The sequence below is a fragment of the Mesoplodon mirus genome (assembly GCF_964341445.2).
Source record: "Mesoplodon mirus genome assembly, chromosome: 5".
NCBI lineage: Eukaryota > Metazoa > Chordata > Mammalia > Artiodactyla > Ziphiidae > Mesoplodon > Mesoplodon mirus.
This window is the reverse complement of record NC_138980.1, coordinates 84624128-84652077: the sequence shown is the minus strand read 5'-3', so window position 1 is coordinate 84652077 and position 27950 is coordinate 84624128. Positions and strand designations below refer to the sequence as shown.

The 27950-nt window shown below is 36.0% G+C and overlaps 1 protein-coding gene across 1 annotated transcript in view; it reads left to right on the top strand.

Annotated features, from left to right (window-relative positions):
- Positions 1-10138, top strand: part of PRR16 (proline rich 16) — a 272756-nt gene extending 262618 nt beyond the window's left edge. Inside the window, 1 exon segment of the mRNA XM_082621216.1 lies at positions 8867-10138. The gene's annotated coding sequence lies outside the window, so the exon portion shown is untranslated.
- Positions 10139-27950: the final 17812 nt, after the last annotated feature.

The following is a 27950-nucleotide window of genomic DNA, read 5'->3' as shown; positions in this document are numbered from 1 at the left end:
ATGAAATAATTTTATGGACCATTTCTTATCACTGACACTGTTCAACATTTTACTAGAGGCACTAAACAACGAAATAAGACAAAAATAAAAACCACAGATGGTCTAAATTTTGGGAAAAAAAGATGAAACTCAGTACTTATAGATAATATGATTACTTATCAAGGTAAATTGAACTGACAAAATTGAGAATTGACAAAACTTATTAGTGCCAATAAGACAAAGTAGTTAATTAGCTAGATATAAGAATATTAAAAAGTCAATATACTCCTTTATACCAGTAAGAAACACAAAATATAATTTTAAGATATTCTACCAAAATAGCAATGAAAGCTATATACTATCTAGGAATAACCCTAACAAGAAATGTTAAAGATGTCTGTGAAGAAAATAATAAGAGTACTGAGCAACCTAAAATAAAGGTCTAAATAATAGTGATGATCCATCATGTTTCTCATATGAATACTTAATATTGTACAGATGCCAGTTCTGCCCCCACTAGTTTATAAATTCCATGCCGACCCATAGAATTTTAAAATTTTGCTAAAAAAAAAAACCCCAAACACCTGAATCTGAAATGTATACTGGAGAGGAAATAAATGACTTATGTCCAGAAATACACCATGTATGTATGTGAATTTTTCCATGATAATAATAGCACATCAAAATACAGCAAAATATAGATAATTCAGTACACACTGTTAAAATAATTGTCAATCCATTTGGAAAAATACAAAGTTAGGTCCACAAGTAATACTACTACAACAAACAAGTTAGATAGATAGATCCAACCAGGATTGACAAACTTTTTCTGTAAAGGGTCAGATAGTGAATATTTTAGCCTATGTGGGCCCTACTCTTTGTTACAAATAGTCATCTCTATAGTGATAGTGCCAAATGAATGGTATGGGGGTAGCAAATTTGGCTTTGGCTTCAGGTGGTAGTGCTGACATTGATTTAATCTCACCAGAATTTCCATACTTGGAAATAGGTTAGAATATCTACCTCATAGCTTGATATAACAATTAAATAATGTGTGAAGTATTTGGCTCTTGTGTTTAGATATAATAGGAATCTAAGTTTTTATCTGTACTTTTTCCATGCTTGACATAATGCCTGGCTTATAGCAGGTATTCCATACATTTTTATTTAACTAATTTAAGTGAAAACTTCTTGCTACTATGACTTTAACAGTTTGGGGGAAATGAGACAGATTTTATTGAAATGACTTTGATCTCTTCATAGTCACTACTTCTTAAAATGAAGCAGACTCATGAAACATGATACATTGTCCCATAGTTTAAAATATTTTAAATTATATGTGTCTCTAATATATATTTACATATAAATACTTATTTCTTTTATAAAATATGTTTTATAACAATATATAATTATATACAAGTTTATATATTTATACTTAATAAATATAGATTATAAAGAAGAGAATCACAAAAGTTACACCAAGGTTCAAATAAATATAGAATTATGAGACACTTCTGTCTGGACAAATTTTTTGTAATATTTTTAGCTTTTTCTTAGCATTATTTGCTGTCTTTGACATTTTGAAATCATGTTGCCCTTACTGTGTAGAAATGCTCTCAGTCACTTAAGATGCTACTTACATAAATTAAACTTGACAATTTGATGACTCAAAGCCTAAAAATTAGTATCATTCATATTTTGCTTATCACATTTGGGTCTGGAAAAATTTACAAAAATTAAAAAGTGACCCTTGAAGCCTTGAAAACCTTGACCTATTCCATTCAAAAAATGAAGAACATTTTAATTAGTTTTAAGCAAAGCCTTTTCAAACAGAATGAAGCAATTAACTCACCGATCTGAAGAATGGGTCAGAAAGCATTGCCCTGAGTACTTCAACTCACTGTTGGTTATACAAAATCTTGGTGTATATGATTTATGTTTCATAATTTCAATGCTGAGTAAATGTATTTAACTTGTATAATTATGATGGTGCATTACATGTTTTTGTATTTGAAACAAACATACAAAAAAAGAGAATGTGGAGGTTTAAAAATGTTTGTATTTTAAAACCTGTAATAATGAAAAATCATGAAATTTTTTAATTGGAAAATTACATACAAAAATTATTTGGGTCTTTTCTTTAGTGGGAAAAAATATTTGAGCCTGAGGTTAACAGATTGATTGTGATATCTGATACCACACAGTGAGAGGCCTGGATATCTGTAATGCATCTTCAAAACTCAGTAAGTCTTAAATGCATTCCTTAATACCCAATCTTAGAATCCATTCAGTAGACATAGACATGTACTATTTAGAAGATTTTATTCTCTGCTTTAAATGTATGATCACTGGGGGCTCAGAGGCAATATATTCTTCCATGAGATACTTAAAAATTGGGTGGAATAGGAAAAGCTTCATAATAATGTTTGCTCTTATCTTGGATAGAAAATGAATGAAACTCTCTCCCAATGAAATAAAAAAGAATGGGTTATTTTTCTCTCTTCAATTTGCCACTAAGAAAACATCTGCAACTGGAATAATTAGTTATTGCTTTCAGTTGATGGCTTTGACATTCCTTTGCTGTAAATGTGTGCCATATGTATCCCCGCTTTCCCTCAGTGGTACTTTCCACATTTCCCCCAGCCACTCTTCTCATCAGAATTCTTCAATAGTTCCCATTACATTTAAGATAAAAATCTAATTGTTTTTTACATGGTATAAAAGGACACTTTGGCCCCTGCCAGCCTTTGAGAAACAACTATATTTTCTCCCTTCACTTTGATGCTGTACAATATTGAAGGTACAACACTCTCCCCTGCTTCTGCAACTTTGCCCATGCAGTTCTCTCCATTTGAAATACTCATATTTCATAACTAATAGCAATGTATTACTTTTGCAAACTCCAACCCATCTCTCAAGTCTTAATTCAAATGCTTTCTTCTGTAGGCTTCTTCTCGCATGCTCATTCTTTATTTTATACTTACATATATTGATATTATGGCACAAATCTTTAATATGAATATTACCTTCTGGGTACTAATCTCTTTGGGGGGCAGGAGATTACATTTTTGTACCTCTGGTTCCTAGAGCAGTATCTGGTATACATAGTTGGTGAATACATATTTTTGAATGAATAATAGGTTGTTTTACCAGTTTCAATAAGCTGTAATAAATAATGATGTAGCCTGATAAAGAGTCCTATATCACAGATCTATGAAACTATAATTGTACATTTAGTTGTCTTGGTCCCAAGTACACGAATTGTGTTCCCATATAATTGTGCAAAGTCCTCTTTGTGTGTTTTTCATACTTTTTAATAGTAAAACTAAAAGATTAATTATTGTAGGATTGCTGATACATTAGTAACCGCTTGAATGCCGATTTCCTTTATATAAGTAAAAGAAAAATATACATGAAGGAGGTTTATATTTCTAGGTGATACAGAAATGGCACAGGCAGGTACTAGCAACGCTGTTTGATTGAGTACAGGTTAGGCGAGTTTGGTGCAGCCTTCTCCACTCCTCTGTACTGATATAGTCTTGCATCTTTTTAACTACATGACAAAAGCTTGTCTTCTACGATGTCCCTATCTTTCATAAAACACCTTTATGATGAGCCAGATTAAGCCCTCAACACACATTGACTAAATGCATTGGGTGATTTGGAGTTGAGAATTATTTTTTTTTCATTTTGATTATTTGTTTAAGTTATTTCATTCCAGGACTTTATCTTGGTAGTTGAGAGTAAAAATGAAAGTAATTCTAATACATCGAATAGAATGGTAATGACTGGGTTTGTCACAGAAGGACTAAACGATTTACTTTGTTGTCTGTATGTATGTTTGTGTGTTTTGGAGAAAGTACCTTGAACTTGGGGTTCACTTACTTCCAAGTGAAAGGGTTAAAACGGGCTTCCCAGATGGATTTAAGGAATTAAAAATACACGTAAAACCATAACTCTTTTTCTCTGAGTTCTCTAATAATTTACTAATCAATTAATTATGGCATGAGGTTTATTTTAATAACTTTCTGGATCTATTATCATAAGTCATTGTATGAATATTATCTATTATATCATAATGTAAAGAGAAGACCATACACTCTCCATATTAAGTGGTGCTAAGCTTTTTTTTTTTTTTTTTTTTTTTTTAGGTCTTGAATCCATTTTGAGTTTATTTCTGTGTATGGTGTTAGGGAGTGTTCTAATTTCGTTCTTTTACATGTAGCTGACCAGTTTTCCCAGCACCACTTATTGAAGAGACTGTCCTCTCTCCATTGTATATCCTTGCCTCCTTTGTCATAAATTAGTTGACCATATATGCGTGGGTTTACCTCTGGGCTTTCTGTCTTGTTCCATTGATCTATGTTTCTGTTTTTGTGCCAGTACCGTATTGTCTTGATTACTGTAGCTTTGTAGTATAGTCTGAAGTCAGGGAGTCTGATTCCTCCTGCTCCGTTTTTTTCCTTCTACACTGCTTTGGCTATTCGGGGTCTTTTTTGTCTCCATACAAATTTTAAGATTTTTTGTTCTAGTTCCGTAAAAAAAGCCATTAGTAATTTGATAGGGATTGCATTGAATCTGTAGATTGCTTTGGGTCATAGAGTCATTTTCACAATATTGATTCTTCCAATCCAAGAACATGGTATATCTTTCCATCTATTGGTATCATCTTTAATTTCTTTGATCAATGTCTTATAGTTTTCTGCATACAGGTCTTTTGTCTCCCTAGGTAGTTTTATTCCTAGGTATTTTATTCTTTTTGTTGCAATGGTAAATGGGAGTGTTTCCTTAATTTCTCTTTCAGATTTTTCATCATTAGTGTATAGGAATGCAAGAGATATCTGTGCATTAATTTTGTATCCTGCAACTTTACCAAATTCATTGATTAGCTCTAGAAGTTTTCTGGTGACATTTTTAGGATTCTCTAAGTATACTATCATGTCATCTGCAAACAGTGACAATTTTACTTCTTCTTTTCCAATTTGTATTCCTTTTATTTCTTTTTCTTCTCTGATTGCTGTGGCTAGGACTTCCAAAACTATGTTGAATAATAGTGGTGAGAGTGGACATCCTTGTCTTGTTCCTGATCTTAGAGGAAATGCTTTCAGTTTTTCACCATTGAGAAAGATGTTTGCTGTGGGTTTGTCATATATGGCCTTTATTATGTTGAGGTAGGTTCCCTCTATGCCCACTTTCTGGAGAGTTTTTATCATAAATGGGTGTTGAATTTTGTCAGAAGCTTTTTTTTGCATCTATTGAGATGATCATATGGTTTTTAGTCTTCAATTTTTTAACATAGTGTATCACATTGACTGATTTGCATATATTGAAGAATCCTTGTATCCCTGGGATAAATCCCACTTGATCATGGTGTATGATCCTTCTAATGTGTTGTTGAATTCTCTTTGCTAGCGTTTTGTTGAGGATTTTTGCATCTATATTCATCAGTGATATTGGTCTGTAATTTTTTTTTTTTGTAGTATCTTTGTCTGGTTTTGGTATCAGGGTGATGGTGACCTCATAGAATGAGTTTGGGAGTGTTCCTTCCTCTGCAATTTTTTGGAAGAGTTTGAGAAGGATGGGTGTTAGCTCTTCTCTAAATGTTTGATAGAATTCACCTGTGAAGCCATCTGGTCCTGGACTTTTATTTGTTGGAAGATTTTTAATCACAGTTTCAATTTCATTACTTGTGATTGGTCTGTTCATATTTTTTATTTCTTCCTGGTTCAGTCTTGGAAGATTATACTTTTCTAAGAATTTGTCCATTTCTTCCAGGTTGTCCATTTTATTGGCATAGAGTTGATTGTAGTAGTCTCTTAGGATCCTTTGTATTTCTGTGGTGTGTGTTGTAACTTTTCCTTTTTCATTTCTAATTTTATTGATTTGAGCCCTCTCTTTTTCTTGATGAGTCTGGCTAATGGTTTATCAATTTTGTTTATCTTCTCAAAGGACCAGCTTTTAGTTTTATTGATCTTTGCTATTGTGTTTTTGTTTCTATTTCATTTATTTCTGCTCTGATCTTTATGATTTCTCTCCTTCTGCTAACTTTGGGTTTTGTTTGTTCTTCTTTCTCTAGTTCCTTTAGGTGTAAGTTTAGATGGTTTATTTGAGATTTTTCTTGTTTCTTGAGGTAGGCTTGTATAGCTATAAACTTCCCTCTTAGAACTGCTTTTGCTGCAGCCCATAGGTTTTGGATTGTCGTGTTTTCATTGTCATTTGTCTTCAGGTAGTTTTTGATTTCCTCTTTGATTTCTTCAGTGATCTCTTGGTTATTTAGGAACGTATTGTTTAGCCTCCATGTGTTTGTGTTCTTTACATTTTTTTCCCTGTAATTCATTTCTAATCTCATAGTGTTGTGGTCAGAAAAGATGCTTGATATGCTTTCAGTTTTCTTAAATTTACTGAGGCTTGATTTGTGACCCAAGATGTGACCTATCCTGGAGAATGTTCCATGCTCACTTGAGAAGAAAGTGTAATCTGCTCTTTTTGGATGGAATGTCCTAGAAATATCAATTAAATCTATCTGCTCTATTGTGTCATTTAAAGCTTCTGTTTCCTTATTTATTTTCATTTTGGATGATCTGTCCATTGGTGTAAGTGAGGTGTTAAAGTTCCCCACTATTACTGTGTTACTGTCGATTTCCTCTATTATAGCTGTTAGTAGTTGCCTTATGTATTGAGGTGCTCCTATGTTGGGTGCATATATATTTATAATTGTTTTATCTTCTTCTTGGACTGATCCCTTGATCATTATGTAGTGTCCTTCCTTGTCTCTTGTAACGTTCTTTTTTTAAAAGTCTATTTTATCTGATCTGAGTATTGTTACTCCAGCTCTCTTTTCATTTCCATTGGCATAGAATATCTTTTTCCATCCCCTCACTTTCAGTCTATATGGGTCCCTAGGTCTGAAGTGGGTCTCTTGTAGACAGCATATGTATGGGTCTTGTTCCTGTATCCATTCAGCAAGCCTGTGTCTTTTGGTTGGAGCATTTAATCCATTCACGTTTAAGGTAATTATCGATATGTATGTTCCTATGACCATTTTCTTAATTGTTTTGGGTTTGTTTTTGTAGATCCTTTTCTTCTCTTGTGTTTCCCACTTAGAGAAGTTCCTTTAGCATTTGTTGTAGATCTGGTTTGGTGGTGCTGAATTCTCTTAGCTTTTGCTTGTCTGTAAAGCTTCTGATTTCTCTGTCAAATCTGAATGAGATCCTTGCTGGGTAGAGTAATCTTGGTTGTAATTTCTTCCCTTTCATCTCTTTAGGTATATCATGCCACTCCCTTCTGGCTTGTGGATTTTCTGCTGAGAAAGCAGCTGTTAACCTTATGGGAGCTCTCATGTATGTTATTTGTCATTTTCCCCTTGCTGCTTTCAATAATTTTTCTTTGTCTTTAATTTTTGCCAATTTGATTACTGTGTGTCTGGGCGTGTTTCTCCTTGTGTTTATCCTGTATGGGACTCGCTGTGCTTCCTGGACTTGAGTGGCTATTTCCTTTCCCATGTTAGGGAAGTTTTCAACTGTAATCTCTTAAAATATTTTCTCTGGTCCTTTCTCTCTCTCTTCTCCTTCTGGGACCCCTATAATGTGAATGTTGTTGCATTTAATGTTGTCCCAAAAGTCTCTTAGGCTGTCTTCATTTTTTTTTTTTTTTCATTGCTTTTTCTTTAGTCTGTTCTGCAGCAGTGAATTCCACCATCTGTCTTCCAGGTCACTTATCCATCCGTCCTTCTGCTTCGGTTATTCTGCTATTGATTCCTTCTAGTGTAGTTTTCATTTCAGTTATTGTATTGTTCATCTGCATTTGTTTGTTCTTTAATTCCTCTAGGTCTTTGTTAAACATTTCTTTCATCTTCTCAATCTTTGCCTCCATTGTTTTTCCAAGGTCCTGGATCATCTTTACTGTCATTATTCTGAATTCTTTTTCTGAAAGGTTGCTTATCTCCACTTCATTTAGTTGTTTTTCTGTAGTTTTATCTTGTTTCTTCATCTGGTACATAGCCCTCTGCCTTTTCATCTTGTCTTTCTGTGAATGTGGTTTTTGTTCCACAGGCTGCAGGATTGTAGTTCTTCTTGCTTCTGCTGTCTGCCCTCTGGTGGATGAGGCTATCTAAGAGGCTTGTGTAAGTTTCTGATTGGAGGGACTGGTGGTGGGTACAGGTGACTGGTGCTAAGCATGTTTGATGTCAGGTGGGCAGAGTGAATATTATGGCTAGGTTTCATTTCCTATTGTTTTCAGAAAAATGTATTCATTAATTACAAATGTGGATATAAGTTATTTTAAGGTACTAATTTGAAAGTATTGCAGATAAGCATAAAGTAAAAGAAGACTAATTCTCGGGCAGTTTTGCTGCATCATGGAAAAGGGTGTCTTTTTGGCAATTTGATAATACATTTAGACTATATAATTTCAATGAACATTACATTAGGCAAAATGTTTTGAAAATACTTTTCCTTTGTTGTTTAAAATGAAGGTTCTACCTTAATAAATATGATTTCTTGATTAACTTTTTTGAGGGGGATAAATATTGAAAAGTTTATAGTCAAAATTTATGAAATATTTTGAAAACTTGGCATATTTATAAATGGACAAATTTATCTGAAGTTTTAAAAACTGTCAGAGATAAGAGAAGATCTGTCAACTGAAATATAAGCATGCTACTACTAAATTTTGATGACTAAGTTATCAAATTTTTTTATATATCAAATTTAGATGGAATATATGTTCTAAATATGTTTATACATTTAAAGAAAAATTGTTGATAATTCACAGAATTTTAAATTATGCATACTATTAACAAATGATTTCTTCATTCTTATTTTTTATGTGTTTTTTTTAAACTATACTTGCTGTTTAAACTGATCGTTTGTTTTCTTTTTTCTAACAGCTCCTTCAGGTTGGAAGGAATACCTTTATCTGGAGGCATGTCAGTTCATTTTTGTCACTTCAGATTCATCATTATGACTTCTTGAGGCCAGATCTAATTTTGAAGTAACCAGAAACCTGTCCATCTTGGAGCAGCAAACCCCTCAACTTGGAGCACAAATGATTACTGATATGGTCTACATAACACCATCTGCCTCTAGTCTGACAGCCATGAGCAGAGCCCTGGGGGCAAAAAAAGCCACAGCCTTAAATCTCTTTACTCAGATATTACCAAGAAGATTAAAAAAAAAAAAAAAAAAAAAGACGAAAAGGACTAAACAAGAAAACCTACAAAAAACCAAAAAGCAAACAAACAAAATCCATCTTATTTTACCATTGAAATTATTCCCAGATGTGAACACCAAAAAATTTATATTCAGTAATTCAGCCAGTAAATTATAATTTAATTTAACATTTGGGAAGGTGAAAGTATAGAAATAGGTATTTATAGCCAGAACTACCCAGCATTTCAAAATATGTAGACAAAAACAAAATAACAAACAAAACTGAACAAACGATGGAACACTGCAGCAATGAACAGTACTAGAACAGAATGTTGCTGTTTGCAAAGAAAGAGGACGTTTGCCATCTTCTGTACACATTCAAAGCCATAACGGAATAAGAGTATTGTCAATTGCTTGAAAATTTTCTGCATTCAATCCTTCACCCCATATTGGTTGAGAGAGGAGGGGTCAGTTCTTGCTGATTACTTCTCAATGCACTTCTACTATTTGCACTGTCACTTCCATTCAGGGTAATGATGTGTGCTGTTATTTGCACAGATGGTCCCATGAGTTTTGAGACCACAACAAAGTTTCTTGCAGGAGTCCAAAAAGGAAACATTTAAGAATTCTCCAGACATTGATTTCTCTGTCTTCTATAAAAAATCAGTTATCTAATAAAAAATGGACTTGTCTCAGATTAAAGAAAAACTACAAAATAATAAAGAAAAAAAATCAGTGTGGTCAAATGAATGAAAAAGGGATCAAAATTTTTTTTAGTGAGGATCATTTTATATCATTAACAGCCAAGAAGTCAAATACAGTGAACTGTACACTAAACATCTGTGTTGAACATCTATTTGTTCTCTTAATTAACAAAACCATTTGTAATTTGTATTTGACATATAAGAGATTTTTATAGCCATTTATCTATGCTTCATGGGAAAATGTACTAGACAAACAGCATTTTCAGTTTATTTTTCTAAATAAATGTGTTGTTTGTATTACTTGTAGTTGCTTATTCGATTTGGTTTTCATTACCTGGAAGACATTTTCTTTGGTCATTGGCAAGCTTTTATCATATTAATTCAGAACTAATGGAAGACTGAATTTCAAATATTTTTGTGGTATAAAATTGTGCTTTCTATTCCCTAAACTCTGAAGAAGAAGTGATATGTTTTTCACTAGAAACTTCTTGTCAAAAGTTATTTTAATATTCTAGTTATGCTAAGTATCTGCAGTTAGTTTTAATATATTGGGGACATTCAAAACAGAAAATTTTAGTATTATATCAATAAGAATTTCCTCTAAGTTGTCTTCTTGGAAATCTGCTCTAAAAGAAGATAAAAATTAGATTTTTTTTTTAGGCCATTAATCGTACCTAATGAGTCCTCAGTCCCACTCAGAGATCTGCTGAGAACTTCCATCAGTGTATATAAAAATGACTAGGCAATCCTACTGGAGCAAAAACAGAATTCTCAGTCAACAAGGGCTTATTGAGTGCCCACAAAGTTCTCACCCTTACTTGAGCCTCATCAGCTGGAGCCTATATTTATGATCATTGCTACCACCAGTAAGTAGTGCGCAGCTCCAACAAATTATGCTTTTCTTAACTGGAGTATAATTGACACCATTATGTTAATTTCAGATGTACAAATGTAATGACTTGATATTTGTATATATTGCAAAATAATTACCACAATAAGTCCAGGTAACATTTGTCAGCAAACACAGTTACACATTTTTTTTTCTTGTGATGAGAACTTTCAATACCCCTTCCCCTAGCAACTTTCAAATATGCAATAGAGTATTATTAACTGCTCTCCAGGGGAGAGCAGGAAGATAGTGCCAGCCCTCTGAGGTCTTTGGAAAAGATGCACTCAGCCTTTAGATGAGTGTTTTAATTAGAGGCCCTCAGGCTGCAGCTATGATAATCAGTTAACAGGTTTCTTTCATAGAAAGACTGATCTCCTGGGTGTTTCCTCTTGCTGTGCCGGGGTGTGGGGGGGGTAGTAGCCTTTTAAGGACTTGTTTTCCCTTGGTTCAAGTCCTGTGGGACCCACAAGCACAAGCCCTACTGACCACCAGAGCCAGGCAATGTAGAAGTGTTCCCTGGCAGCAGCCGCAAAAATTGGGTTGTCAGACAAGGAGACAATAAACTCCTTTCTGGGACACACCAGTGAGATGGAGCGAGGGGGAAGAAAAGAGGAAAGACTGCAAGTACCAGCCTCCATACCCACCCACCTACCCCCAGGCCCTTCCTAGACCCCTAAACTGTGTGCCGGACCAGAAGCCTGCGCCTCAAGCCAAAGCTCCAGGACAAGTAAGTAGGCCCCTTTCTCAGAAAGACTGGGGGTGTGTTTCAGTCTGGTCTTTGTGCAGTGCCCTGGGGGTGGGGTCTGACAAGAAATGACTCGCTGATTGTTACAATCCCATAGGGCCGAGGATCACAAGTCCCCCAGCCTCCAGAGCCAGGCAATTAAGGGGCGTCCCCTGAGCAGCAGCCCCCCAAACCGAGGGCACTAGACGTGTAAAACCTCCCCTCGGAGAGATACTGGTGCTCTGGAGGGAGGCAGAGAGGCAGTGTTTAGACGGCGCCCACGGGCAGAAAAGAAAGTAAAAAAAAGGCTTAGAATTGGGGAGGAAAAAAAAAAAAAAAAAAAAAAATGGCGTCTGCCAGTTAAAAGGAGCCAGGGGCGGAGCACATAAGTGGCTCCGGCTGGGGAAAAAAAACAACAAAGATGGTAGCTGCTGGCTCCGGCGAGCCGGGATGTGAATTTAGATGCGTGCCTCCTAGGCTGATGCTTTAAGCCTCATTCACTTAAAAGTCTCCGAGCTTCTGGATCGGCTCTCTCTGTGCTGGGCGCCCTGGGGCAGGTGAGTCAGAGAGCCCTTTAAGAGCGCTCCTCAGTTTGTGGGTCTCGCGGTCATCATTTTCAAAGCTAGATGTTTTGGGGCCTCGTTTCTCAGGCACAAGTCTTAAAAGTTGAGGTGCCTAATGTGGGGTTCAAACCCTTTGTTCCTCAGGGAGAAGCTCATGGTTGAGTTCCCTCCAGACTGTGGGTCTCTGCACTGCATGTGGGGTTTATGGTGATACTGTGTTCCATCCTCTCCCACCCGCTTCACTGTGGGCTTCCTCTCATTAGCCTGGTGCGAATGAATTGCTCGGTTTTTAGGTTTTCTTCAGAGAAAATTTTTCAGTATGTAGCTACAGATTCGGTGTGTTTGTGGAAAGAGATGAGTCCAAGATCCTCCTAAGTCACCATCTTATACTGGAAACCCCACAAACAAATTATGTTCAACAAATTAAAATAGGTCTTTACGTTTATTCCCAAACTATGATCTAAAACCAAATTCCCATTATATTGTTCTTCACACTTAAATTGATTTACTCTCTGCAATCTCTCTTGGTAGTACTTAGAGTATTCTGTAACATGATGAAGAAAATTAGTTTGTTACGCATGATTTGAACCCATTAAAATTAAGACATTGTACATGAAAATAACTCAGCTAGGAATCAAATTGCCGGTTCCTGGGGGATGTGAGGCATTGAAGTATGGATACCTGGACTCATTCAAATTCTTTTAAAACCCATGCTGATTGCTTCAAGCTGTGAATTATTTAAGTTCATAAATAGGAAAGTTAACTGTTCTCCAAACATCTAACAACAAAATCCATCAAGAATAAATGATAAAAAATTACAGTTCTTTATTTTATGAGTATTCTTAGCAATAAGCAGTACTATATCTGCTGTAGTCTGTGGAGAGTGTCTAAAAGATTTTGCAAAGTTGTGACATTATCAGGCCTGCTATTCAGCAGGATAACTCATAGTAATTTATAAAGGGAGTTGGAGTGAGGCTAGGGGAGGTGGGGCACAGACCAGAAAAAAAGTCTAAAATTTTTCTTGGATTTAGTTTATTTATTCTCTTCCACTTTAATTACATTTACTTTTCAAGTAATTTCACTTGTCTATCACTGAATCTTCTTTCATCCTCTTTAAGAGGATAGCTTTGCTATCTTCATAATTCAGTATTGCTTTTCCAAAATCTATTAAACAATATTTAGTTCCCATTGAGAAGTACTATTATACTTATACATATTTTTTAGAATTTAGAATGCCAGTGAAGTTAATCTCTACTTTCTTACATTTGCTTTTAGAGTACAGGTGTGTTATTTACATGCACCTCTCCCCTTGCTGGCCCCAGTTCATGAAATTATCAGATTTATTGACATGGGTAAGATAATTCTCTTTATTTACCGAGTGCCCACTCTGGAACATGAACTGTCTTGGACAGTAGGTAGAAACAGGTTACAGATCCTATTCTGATGGACTTTATAATCTAGTTGGAGAGAAATACATTAAACTTGTAATTTCACCAGTTAACAAAAAATACAACTGTACTAAATTCTATGAAGAAAGTTATATGGTATACCCAGACCATATATCCAGTGGATCTAACTCAGTGAGGGAAGTAAACTTTGGCTGAGATCTGAAAGGTAACTAGTTGATAAACGGGGCAAAATCATGTGAAAAGCAGTGCAAAAAGGAAAGAAAATAGGATGTCAGACCACCTGAAAACAAACCTAATTAGCTTGGAGCAATGAGAGTAAAAAGCATAACGCATAGAAAACTGGTGAGATGGAAGCCAGATCTTACCTAGTAAAGCAGAGAACAAGCATCCATGAAAGGTCAAAGTGGTAAGTATACAGAAATAACAGAGGTGATAGCAATTCTATCTGATATAACAAATGTGGGTTTAATTTCTGAAAAGACCAAGGCTGATCCCACTTCTTCCTTGCCACACAAAGGTTTTACTTCTACTTCCAAACAAAATAATGCAGACAGTTACATAATAAAACAATGGGTTAAAGTATATCTGATTGAATGCAAACCATAAGAAAAAGGGGTTCAAGATGAATATCAAAGAGAGCAGAATTACACATAAAAAATTAAGAATGACACTGGGAACATTTTTTGTTTATGTAACGTATACTTCTCAATGAAGGTATTAAAAAATGCTTAACTAGACACCTGTGAGTTCATAAAGACTTGAGCAACTACAGGTAGACTAACAACAGACATTTAGAAATATGTTGACACCAATTTTTATAAAACTAGGTTTGCCTATATGTGTCAGACCTGACAACTCTCTAAAATCAAAAGGGATCCAGGCTTTTTTAAATTCTCTGCTCTGACATCCTTAGAATATGACCTTTGTCCTTGTGCCGCAAAACAGTTACCAGAACTCCAGGCATTACATGCATATTCCAGGCAGCATGATTAAGAAACAGCTCACTTCCTCCTTTTTAAGGAAACTTGCTAAAACATGTTCACACGATATTTTTGTATATTTGTTGTTTAAACTGGCCACACCAGCATAAGGAGGACTATGGGCTGGGTACATAGCCTCCTTAAATAAACTTGGTATTCTGACACTACAGAGGCTAGGGAGAATGAATGAGGTTGTACAAAACTATCCAATTCTGCCACAAGACTTGAAAAATGTAGCACCGATTCATCATGCCATGAGTTTATTGTTGGAGATTTTAGACACTAAATTATGTGCAAACCTTAGGGAATAAGATTTTCAACTCATATCTTTGGGAGCAAAATAACACAGTGGAGTCATATCCTGTGAACATTTAATTTTTATGGATTCTACTATACTCATGTCTATCCCTTTCCATGAACATATACCCAACATTAGTAATGACATGGAAAACCTCTGTGTGTCTACTGTTGTGAACATCTCATCGCACTGACTGTGATTCTGGTCCAGAAGGCACTGTGCATGTATAGATGATATAAGAGATTTTCACAGGACATTTTGACTCTTGGGCTTTCACACTTCATCATTATGATATTCTAATGTGTTGGTAAATACAATATTTCAGTAACTCATTTGTGCATGCCTTAATGGAGTGTTTTATCAGGTGTTTTGGGGGGAAAAGGAGTATTGGAATTGTCCAACATCTTTTTACTTAATAGGTACCTAAGTTTGGGAGCTCATTTTATGTTCATTCTAAGAAGACATTTCTTACCTTTTTTTTTTTTTTGGTTTGATCATAGCTAAAAAGATGTTTGTTCATTGGTTGTGGTGACAAAATCCAGGTATTTCAGAGGCTTTGATACAGGAGACCAATACACCATAAAATTAAAAAGTAAATATGTAAGCAAGTAGATTTATGGGTTCCCATAGAAAATGCAAGTCCCTGCAGATGTGTGCACTTGCCTAACCAGAGACTTTCTTTGGCCCTGTGCCTATTCAAATACGTACAATAACAGCTAAATGTGTTTGAGATTATTTAAAATTTAGAGGTGAAAAATAGAGCATATTGTGGCATGCAGTGTCATCTATCAGAGAAAGGGTAGTCCACACTTTTCAAGTTACTTCAGTCTTTTTAATCATAAAATAAAACTAATCCATGAATGACAGTTTAACCAAGCACAGCATGGAGACATGTGCTCTGTAAGCTCCCTTCAGTTTTTCTAGGGAAGTATTTAAATATTTCAAAAGTGTTTATTCTTTATTACCTAATGTACAGATTGAATCAGCAATTTGCTAACCTGATATATTTTTCTGAATAATTTTTTGTTTCTGTATTGAATGCCAATAAAATATAGAGTAATTTTTTAATGAAACATGAAGATGAGACTACAAAAGTGAATAACATTTAGTGCATTAACAATTCCTTTGCAAGATTATCAAGAAGGAAATATGCAATATTTTACCATAATCTAAAGAAACACTCTATTTTTCAACTGAAGTCGAGTTGATTTACCATGCTGTGCCAATCTCTGCTGTACAGCACAGTGACTCAGTTATACACATATATTCTTTTTTAATATTCTTTTCTGTTATGGTTTATCTGAAGAGATTGGATATCGTTCCCTGTGCTATACAATAGGCCCTTGTTGTTTATCCATTCTAAATGTAATAGTTTGCATCTACCAACCCCAAATTCCTAGTCTATCCCTCTCCTTCTCCCCTCCCCCCTCTCCCTTGGCAAACAGTAGTCTGCTTTCTATGTTTGTGAGTGTTTTGTAGAGAGGTTCATTTGTGCCATATTTTATTCCACATATAAGTGGTATCATATGGTATTTGTCTTTCTATTTCTGTCTTACTTCATTCAGTATGATAATCTCCAGTTGCATCCATGTTGCTGCAAATGGCATTATTTTGTTCTTTTTATGGCTGAGTAGTATCCATTGTATATATGTACCACATCTCCTTTATCCATTCTTCTGTCGATGGACATTTAGGTTGTTTCCGTGTCTTGGCTATTGTGAATAGTGCTGCTATGAACATTGGGGTGCATGTATCTTTTTGAATTATAGTTTTGTCCGGGTATATGCCCAGGAGTGGTATTGCTGGATCATATGGTAATTGTATTTTTAGTTTTCTGAGGAACCTCCATACTGTTTTCCATAGTGGCTGTACCAACTTACATTTCCAACAGCAGTGTAGGAGGGTTCCATTTTCTCCACACCCTCTCCAGCATTTGTTTTTTGTAGACTTTTTGATGATAGCCTTTCTGACTGGTATGAGGTGGTACCTTATTGTGGTTTTGATTTGCCTTAAAGAAACACTCTTAACACTTTAATTTTGAATAATTAGAAATTGAGGGAAAGGAACTCGGGCATGAAATGAGGAAGTACACAGTTTTTACTTTATTTTAAAATATATGTTTAATTCACTATCATAAAAATAAAAATAATATGTATAAGAAAATCTCCCCATTTGCCACCATTTGCCCATCCCACCCCATCTCCAAAGGAAACCACTGTAACCTTTGGCATGATATCTATACCAATAGAAAAATATTGTGTTGATATGCATATTGATATGTGTGTGATTTCTATGAATGACATAATAATTTATATAATGTTCTACAACCTGAATTTGTTCTATTCAAGAATAAATCTTGAAGATCTTTACACATTGCTACTTGTATCTCCTGGTAATTCCCTATACAATTTAACTATTCACTTCTTTGTGTTTGCATGTTTAGGTTACTTATTTTTTGCTCTGATAATCAATTCTGTATGCAGCACCTGTTGTTGGTGATTTCCTGTGCACATGTGCACACTCTAAAGTGGAAACCGAGATTCATTTTTTCTTTATGAAGACACACGGTCAATGTTACAGCATTTAGAAATGATACAAGTTTTTAAATTTTATTATTATTACTTGATATTCGTAGTAGTGGTAAGTGAAAAGGCTCTTTTTCATATCAGGAAATTCGACTCAATTATTTGGGAGGTAATAGGATATTTCACTGGATATGTGCCATTTGTGTAGTAATTATTATTTTCCAAAAGTACAGATGTCAGCATTAGTTTAGGAAACATGAGGATAGAACATAAATATATTTCAATAAGCAAAACATGTTACTTAATTATGCTTACAAAACATTGAAAACTACTGTGTTTGTTAACTGGTACTTGCTGTGTGGTTTCAGTTAATGTTGAGGCTTCCTTTTTCAAGATGCCATTAAAATTTTCTGGAATGAAATCATGCTTTTGAGATAAAACAGTGGTTTGGTTATAGTATAAAATGGGAGGCGTGTTCTTCTGCATGACAACTTACGATCACCGTTTTAGTCACAAAATTGCCTCCCTTAGAAATCATCATTTTCAACAGGAGAATATACATAATAATTAATGAAGAACAAACAATTGACCTGAAACAAATAGACTGCCAGTTATTCCTCCAGCAAAGATGGGCTTATTTGGGTTCAGCAGAGAATTGAAGTTAGGGGTCTGCAACCTTGGTGAGCCATGTACAGGTCCCTCCATGGAAAGGGAAGAAGAATGCTTTCTTGGAGAGGAAGGGGAAGTTGGGAGGGCTGTAGTAAACAAAGAGTCCATGGCTTTTTTTCCCATAGTTACTATTATTTTATTTTTTAAATTATTATTATTTTTTTAACATCTTTATTGGAGTACAACTGCTTTACAATGGTGCGTTAGTTTCTGCTTTACAACAAAGTGAATCAGTTATACATATACATATGTTCCCATCTCTCTTCCCTCTTGCATATCCCTCCCTCCCACCCTCCTATCCGACCCCTCTAGGTGGTCACAAACCACCTAGCTGATCTCCCTGTGCCATGCGGCTGCTTCCCACTATCTATCCACCCTATGTTTGGTAGTGTATATATGTCCATGCCACTCTCTCACTTCATCATAGCTTACCCTTACCCCTCGCCATATCCTCAAGTCCATGCTCTAGTAGGTCTGTGTCTTTATTCCCATCCTACCCCTAGGCTCTTCATGACATTTTTTTTCTTAGATTCCATATATAATATATGTTAGCATATAGTATTTGTTTTTCTCCTTCTGACTTACTTCACTCTGTATGACAGACTCTAGATCCATCCACCTCACTACAAATAACTCAATTTCGTTTCTTTTTATGGCTGAGTAATATTCCATTGTATATATGTGCCACATCTTCTTTATCCATTCATCTGTTGATGGACACTTAGATTGCTTCCATGTCCTGGCTATTGTAAATAGAGCTGCAATGAACATTTTGGTACATGACTCTTTTTGAATTATGGTTTTCTCAGGGTATATGCCCAGTAGTGGGATTGCTGGGTCATATGGCAGTTCTATTTTTAGTTTTTTAAGGAACCTGCATACTGTTCTCCATAGTGGCTGTATCAATTTACACTCCCACCAACAGTGCAAGAGTGTTCCCTTTTCTCCACACCCTCTCCAGCATTTATTTTTTCTAGATTTTTTGATGATGGCCATTCTGACTGGTGTGAGATGATATCTCATTGTAGTTTTGATTTGCATTTCTCTAATGATTAATGATGTTGAGCATTCTTTCATGTGTTTGTTGGCAATCTGTATATCTTCTTTGGAGAAATATCTAGTTGTTCTGCCCGTTTTTAGATTGGGTTGTTTGTTTATTTGATATTGAGCTGCATGAGCTGCTTGTAAGTTTTGGAGATTAATCCTTTGTCAGTTGCTTCATTTGCAAATATTTTCTCCCATTCTGAGGGTTGTCTTTTGGTCTTGTGTATGGTTTCCTTTGCTGTGCAAAAGCTTTTAAGTTTCATTAGGTCCCATGTGTTTATTATTGTCTTTATTTCCATTTCTCTAGGAGGTGGGTCAAAAAGGATCTTGCTGTGATTTATGTCATAGAGTGTTCTGCCTATGTTTTCCTCTAAGAGTTTGATAGTTTCTGGCCTTACATTTATGTCTTTAATCCATTTTGAGTTTATTTTTGTGTATGGTGTTAGGGAGTATTCTAATTTCATACTTTTACATGTACCTGTCCAGTTTTCTCAGCACCACTTATTGAAGAGGCTGTCTTTTCTCCACTGTATACTCTTGCCTCCTTTATCAAAGATAAGGTGACCATATGTGCGTGGGTTTATCTCTGGGCTTTCCATCCTGTTCCATTGATCTATCTTTCTGTTTTTGTGCCAGTACCATACTGTCTTGATTACTGTAGCTTTGTAGTATAGTCTGAAGTCAGGGAGCCTGATTCCTGAGTCCTTGGCTTTTTATTGGTTAAGTTCTTGTCAGAAAAGAAGAGGAAACTTTCTTCTCCCTGTTGGGCTCTGCTATCCTTGTTGGGCATGAGAGGTCCCCCTTCTTGTCTCCCAAATCTGAGGCCTCTCTATTTACTTGAGGTTTTTGTTTGTTTTTTATTTGTTTATTTATTTTTTTTTACAAAACTAACATATCCACTTAGGTAGCCTAACACTTCTTTTAAGTGAAAATATATAATGTATTTGAACTTCAAATGCCAGAATATTTTATTTGTACATTTAAATTATTAATGTTCTATATTAATGACCTCCCAAATAATGACTACCTAGGTAGGTATTAATGTTATCATGAACAACAGATGGTTGAAAAATTAAAACCATCTAATTTTGTCAGATAAAAATCCACCCTCACTACCCTTTCCCCACCAAAAAGAGAAAAGAGAAGGTTTCCTTTCTATACTCCTCAACTCCTCCATCAAAGCAGGCCATTTGAGAGGAGACCAAGAGGCATGCTGAAGTAGAAATGGCCTTTGCCAATAGATTTTCCTTTGCACATCTATTTTCTCTAGCATGTGTGATGTGAACTGGACACTCAAATGCTTTGTTGAGTAAACTAATGCAATTTTACTGAGAAAGTTAGAATAACTGGAGCAAAGCAAAAAGCAAAAGAAAGAAGCAAAAAAAGTGTTCCTTTCAACAAAGATTTGAAAAGCAGCCTCCTTTTTTGTGAGGAAGCTCTTTTAGATTTAAATCTTTCACAGCAGGAAAGATCTGTCAACATTACCTGCTGGAGATACTGGCTAAGATAACCTAGATATTAAATTACCAGAGGATGCCCTAAGGTATTCCCTCTCAGTCTCTTCTGGGGGCAATTATCCCAACTTGAGGGAAATGACTTCCCTGAGTCTTCATATAATCCAAAACTTTCAGGCCATCAGTACTTTTTCCTGCAAAGCCATAATCCTCGAATTTAGGATAGATCCAGTTTAATGTCTTGCTATTAACTATTCTCCTTTACTCATTCAACAAATATTGAGTGGATATTATGTCCCACATTTTCATTGCTTCAGCCTAAAATTTAACTTGGCACTTCCTGGCAGTTCAGGCAAAACTGAAAAGGAGAGCTGCATAATTTGTAGAAAGAGGAAGACAAAGTGTCAAGAAATTAAATAAAAGCCAGGCACTTAACAAGGAAGTACTGTGCATTTCAGTAAAAGGAGGTTTGTGGTTAGTAAGCTGATGCAGTCTGTTTGTTGTTTCTTATTTTTCCAAGACCGAACCTTGGAATAACTGGAGGACTAGATGTGTGAGCCTGTCTTCTGTATAAGTCAAACTTCTGTTTTGTCACCCTAAACAACCTCACTCTTGCCTCCTACATGCTGTGGGATAAACCAGCTTCTTCTCAGAGTCTCTGTGGAGTGTGTGTTTCTCCCCATTCCCAGGTGCTCCCCTTGCCCACTTCCACTGATACGTTAATTCTGCATCTTGTCCCCTGTACCTGATGTTCTTCTTCACAACATTTCTCCTCTAGCTGAAAACTGCACCTATTCTCTTCTTGCCAAAGCAGAAGCAACACAAGACTTTTCCAAGTCTAGAATGTTTTACTAAAACTAAGGAGGGATAGTAGAGGGTTATGGTCTAGTTCAAGTGTCAGCACCCATTTTAATTTGTACATTAGATAATACTAACCTAAAATTTCACATATGGTAGTGCACAAGGGGAGATTTCTCTTTGATTACATCCCATACCTCTTCTGCCTTCCTTAGCCAAATTACCGCCATCTCCTCAGCCAACCCTGCTTTAGGACCTTAATTGTCCCCTTCTAGCTGCCTTCAACCCCCAATTACTGTCACTTTATGACATAGAGCAGTTGACCTTTAAGACCTCTTTTTGAGATATTTTCTTCAATAAAGACCCATCTATACTAAGCTTCCTACTAAAACTTAGAAGTTAAGAGGGTGCTTGTTAACCCAAAGAGATTTTTAGGCACCTGGTAGGATTGCAGTAAAAATATCTTCTGGGCTTCCCTGGTGGCACAGTGATTGAGAGTCCGCCTGCCGATGCAGGGGACACGGGTTCATGCCCCGGTCCGGGAGGATCCCACGTGCCACAGAGTGGCTGGGCCCGTGAGCCATGGCTGCTGAGCCTGCGTGTCCGGAGCCTGTGCTCCGCAACGGGAGAGGCAACAACAGTGAGAGGCTTGTGTACCGCAAAAAAAAAAAAAAAAAAAAAAAAAAATTATCTTCTATTTGCTCAGAATAACTCTTCAGAAGTTGTGGAACTGGGAGTGATGATTTTGTTGCTGATGTTGTTTCGTTTGTGTGTTTTCCTCCAATTACATTAGCACTCAGCTAAATACATTTTTATTAATGAATTTATGACCTCTTATGGTAAGATGATTAACCAGAACATTAACCTTGCTTTTGTTTTTAATTCCTGTGTTTTATTTGAGGAAAAACCAAAGTATTTGAATATCTATGTTCTGTTTATATTCATGGCTTAAATGATGATGTTTACTGGGAGTGACAAAGATACAATAACCAAATGTTCATACAATTCTATTAATTAGAGGGGCAGAAATCATTTGAGAGAATACAGTATGTTTGATTACTTTAGAAGTATATTAATTTTACAAGCAACAAATCTGTTAGCATTCCAAGAAGCCATGCTAGCATTCCTATAAAATTAATGGATTCAACAAATATTTAATAAGTGTTTTTAGGCTAAGTTACTATTCTAAGAACTGGGGTACAAGAATACATAGAAAAAAACAGTGCTTGCACTCTAATGGGAGTAGGCAGATGACAAGTAAACACAAATTTAACATCAAATATAGAGTATATCTGATGTTAATAAAAAATTTTGGGAAAAATACAGCGGTGTAAAGGGGAATAGGAAATGATGGAGGTTAGGAAAGTCAGGGTTGTAAAAGTGCTATTTTATTTAGAGCAGTTGGGCAAGGCTTTTTTGATAAGGTGACATTTGAACATAGACCCAAAGGAACTTTGGGAGCCAACCTTGTGTGAACTGTGAGAAGAGGGTTTCAGGAAAGTAAAGAATATGAGTGAGGGCCCTGGGTCAAGAACATGCTTAGAGTGTTGGAGGAAAAGACATTTAGCTTAGAGTAGAGTGAGTGAGGGAAGAGCAGTGGAGATGAGGTACAATGTAGTAAGGGTGGTGTCAGATTTTGTGGAATCTTGTAGGGATTTTAGGACTTTGGATTTTCTTATGAGTAAAGTGAGAAGTTATTAAATGGATTATATCTGAGAAGTGGCAAGATCTAAGGAGAAAGATGATTTATCTTTAAAAAATATTACTCTTATATGTAGATGAGACTTAGGACAGGGTTTGAGACAGTTTAGTAGAATACTGGAATAATCCTGAAGAGAGAATACATTGTCCTGGACCAAGGTGGATCATAGTGAAGGTGGTGAGAGGTATTCAGTGTTGGGATATATTTTGAAAGTTTAGCCATCTGCATTTGCTTATAGATTGCTAGATTATGGGTTATGAGAGAAATAGAGATGTCAAAATTAACTCCAAGTATTTTGGTTCTTTGGATTCTGAGCAAGTAGAATAATGAAATTGCTATTTATTCAGACGATTGAAGTGGAAGGAAAAGCAGGTTTGAGAGGGGGAATGAGGATTTGGTTTGGGAATATGGTAAGTCTAAGATGCATAATAGATGTCTATATGGACATGTCAAGAGGGGTAGCTAGAATTCCAAGTAAGATATAGGAGAGGGATTACATTTGTGACTCATCACATCATAATGTAGATTATGAGTAAATCCATGGGACTAGATGAGATCATTTAGGGAAGGAGTATAAATAGAGAAGTTCAAAGATGGAGTTGTGCATGCTCCAGTATTTAGAAATCAAGAGGATGAGGAGGAAACAACAAAGGAATATGTAAATATCGGGCTTGTAAAATAGAAGAAAACAAAGAGAAATTTAAAATGACAAAAATATATATGTTAAGAGGTCAAACTGCAAATGACATGAAAATGACTCTACTCATTTTAGCAGAAAGCATAGTGGTCAATCTAAAGGCAATCTACTTGTATCCTTTATGCTCACTTATGTGTTAGGGAGACGCTAGACAGCTTCTCATTGGCAAGACCACAAGGGTAGACTACATGTGGTGATCATGATGGCCCATATTCAGTCTGGCTATGGAATAATGATGCTGGTCTGAGACTATGATCTAGTAAATTATCACTTTCAAATTCCTCAGCCTCCCCAAACCCCAACCAATTCAATTTTTTTTGTGTTTTGTTTTGCGGTACGCTGGCCTCTCACCGTTGTGGCCTCTCCCGTTGCAGAGCGCAGGCTCAGCGGCCATGGCTCACGGGCCCAGCCGCTCTGCAGCATGTGGGATCCTCCTGGACCGGGGCATGAACCCGTGTCCCCTGCATCGGCAGGCGGACTCTCAACCACTGCGCCACCAGGGAAGCCCAACCAATTCAATTTTAAGTGATATTTATGAGCTACTCTATTATGATTCATATTGTACCAACGCTGGAAGAGTAAAAAGGCATCCAGGTTGCCCATATTGCTGTTAAAAATGGAGCAGAAAAAAAAAATGGAGCAGAGATTATACTGTTTAACTTAAAAGAAGCAACTAAACATGATTAATTATAAAAGGCAAAGTATGAAGGCACAGTAAGAAGTACCCAGTAATTGGTAGTTGGGGTGATGTTACCCAGGGAATAAAGTCCTCTTTGCAGGGCTAATGTTTGTGGTGCTTATCTACACAGTGGGAAGGCCGGAGAGAGGGTAATTGGTAAAATAAAAAGTAAAGGTGGTGTGTCAGGTCCAGAGTTTAGGGTTCCAAGTGAAAGGTTGTCTGATCAATTTGGGTAAAAATTTGGGGACAGTATGTTCATGGAGTGGATTGTAAGGATCCTTTCACCAGGGTGGATTGATAATGGATGATCAATCAAGATTCTTTGTTGGAACAACCTTGAACAACTCAACCATGTTGCTTTGGTGCTCATTCTTCCTCCAGGCCCCGTAAATGGGATTGCCTTTCCTGAGCCTATCTTTCTGTCCTAGTTGGTCCCCTTTATTTCTTTGCAAAATGTCTAGGAGTCAGGCTGGCTAGGGCAGTGCTCAGCTGGTTGAGGCATGGTCAGATCTTCCTCCAGCTTTCCTACCCCTGAAGAGCTTGGAAGTATTGAGTAAGTCTGTTGTTCTGTGTACTGCATAGGGCATTATCTAGGATATGAATAGCAGAAAGCCATGAGGTTACTGACAAAAGAAAGACACTTTAAAATGCAAGTGTCCGTGGTCCCAGAGCTCCTTTCAACTGTCCCAACAACGCTTAGTATTGATCTCAAAAGAGACTGCAAGGAAATAAGTTTGTTTGGTAGAAATTTATCATCACTACTGGTAAACAGCGAGGAAATATTCTTAGTCTTGAGTACCGAGAATACTATATTCATATGGGAAGTTCATCTGGTATTGATTATATTTTAAGAATTGGGAGACAGTCCTGGGACCATTGGCAGGATGATAGATAATGGAAATAGTTAATGTATTTCCACCTTCTATTTAGTTTTTTGAAATGTGGATTCTTCATGTGTTGAAATCTCACTCTGAAGAACATTGCAGATCTTGTTAATTATGTAGCAAGATATACAGAGATGATTAAAGGGTTAGATAATAAAACCAATACAAAAAGAATTGCACATGTTAAGTTGGAGAAGGAACAAGTTAAGGACAAATTGAAAAATAATTTTCAAATGTGTGAATAATCCCTACAAGAAAGACTATTAAGTAGTTAGTTTCCATGTGGACAAAGTAAAAAGAAATTGGTATAATTAAACTTTATTAAATAGATTTTTGAAAAAAGGGGAAATGTTCTCTGTGGTAGGTACTGCACTAAGCCTCCATTTATTGACTTGTCTTGTATTGATTTCTTTCTTTTTTTTTTCCTTCAGTGTGGTTTCTCCCATCCAGAAGCAGGAGAACAAATTGCAGACATTTATGAACCATTTCTTTTCATAGTTAATAATAAGCCATAGAAAGGAAAAATAAAATTTGATAAAATAGAACAATGTACATATGTGCCCCCTCAAAAAAATCCATAAATTAACACATTTTAAATTTTCAAAATTGGGGATTTGTTTTATAATTAACTATATTTGCAAAATAATATTTAATTTATAGAAAATATTAATCCAAAACAATGATTCAGCTGGTTTAATGACCACTAGCTAGTTGTCAAGTTGAACATTAAGGCATGTAAGAAATCTACCTATCCTGAAAATCTACCAGCCACCTACTTAGAGCCAAAGCAGACAATTTGAGCATCCATCTGGCTGCACCTTAAAATAATGATTGATCAAACACATCACCCTTGAATCCCAAATGCAGAGTTTTGGGCAAAAAAATAAAAACAGGCTCTTGTCTAATGGCTTTCCAAATAACTGACCTTTCTATCACCTTGTTCCTTGAGGAGTTATTCTCAGTTTTTTTCTAGTGATGCTTCCACTTCTGTGCTGCTTTCACAGCCCATGTGTGTATCTTTGATGACTGCGCTCTAACCAAATACAAGGAATGTTCTTGGGAACATTGTTGTCAAAAATACTCCTTAAATTTCTATTTCTGAGGTGGAAAGTGTTTCTATTCTGTCTAATAGCTGTAATTAACAGGTGGAAATGAATGTTTTCAATAGTTCAGTTGTTAAAATCTGCAAAGAGGAAATAATTGAATTCATTAAACACATCATTTTCATCCCCAAATGTAAAAGGTGATAAGTCCAGATGTTCAGTTAAAGGCTAAGAATTAAAACAGAGCAGCATAATTTTCTCATTCTGAGCACAGTTTTGGAAGTTCTCTAGGTGAACATTTCTTTCCTTTCTTTTTTTTTTTGTTTTTTTTTTTTTTTTACTTCTAAAACCTTGGGGTTTTTTGTTTTTTTTTAATTTATTTTAAGTGAGCATTTAACATATGAAAATGAAACTCTTATTAAGACAGACCACGCAGACACACACACACACAAACTGTTGTCTCATTTATTGGCATTTAGGTAAATACAAGGTCTATAGAGCCAGATTCTCTGGGATGAAATCCTGGCTTTAAACACTTACCAGTTTTGTGATCTTAGGCAAGATGTTTAACCTTCTCTGTCAGTTTTGTCATCTATAAAATAGGGATGAAAATCACATTAACTTCATAATATTGTTTGAATTAATTGAGTTAAAACATGTATATGCTTACACCCTTACATTGCCTGGCATCTACTAAATGCTTAATATATATTAGCTAAAACTGTGTAACTTTTCTTTACAAATGATAGAAAAATCTAAGTTGGATTAAACTTGGTGTAAAATACCACTTTGTTAATAGAAGTCAAGAGTAAACCCATGTAATGGTCAAGGCCTATGTCTCCAGGCCTTCTATGGCCATCATTCCAACCATAAAAATGTCTTCACACTGAGTTAGCCCTGAGTTCCCAGATCTCTTTCCTCAATCAGCAGAGGTCAAGATAATGAACCAGATGCCCACACCTTCTTACCCCCTGCTATTCTCACAGCCTTGCTGTCTCCATTTGGCTTAAATCCAAAACAAGTAATTTTATTAAACCCTCTATTCCCCTTTACAGTTGCCACCAGGAGCTCAGGCTTCCCAGTCAGGGTCACCTCACTCACTCTAATCACCCTTTCTACCTGCTATTCTATCTCTTTCTCGAACTCTTCCTTAATTTCCAAAATCCTTCCACTGGAACTCACAATCTGTTATCTTCTCTGAACATGCTTTCACTTTCTAGCACTTACAAAAAAACTAGTCTGTCTTTCAAAGACAATACTTCCTTTGCAGGTTTCCATCAATGGCTGCTTTTTCACCTCAGCTTTATCACTGGGGTTTAAGGTAGGGCTGGCTTTGTCTATACTCTTCAGGCTTATTTTCAAGACCATTTCAGACCATTCTCTTTTGTTTCTCTCTAATCATCCCCACCATCCAGATTTGAATCTCATGATAACAGATTGATAACAGATTGATTACCCACTACCTCTCATTGTTTCTGTCATTTACCCATGCCTGATCATTCTACTTTCATTTCTCAGAGACTTTAGCTCTCAGCTCTTTGTCATGATCTTCAACACCTCTCCTGTCAATTTGTTGCAATGTCAGTATTCACACAGATGAAACTTCCAGCACCTTGCCCCCTCGATTTCCTGAGCAATTTTCTTGACCTCTGTCTTTCCTCAGCTATTCCCTAGTCCTATTCTAGACCTCATTATTACCCCAAACTAAAATTTTCATTATCCTTATTTCCTGCATTTCACTTTGAATATCACTTCTCTTT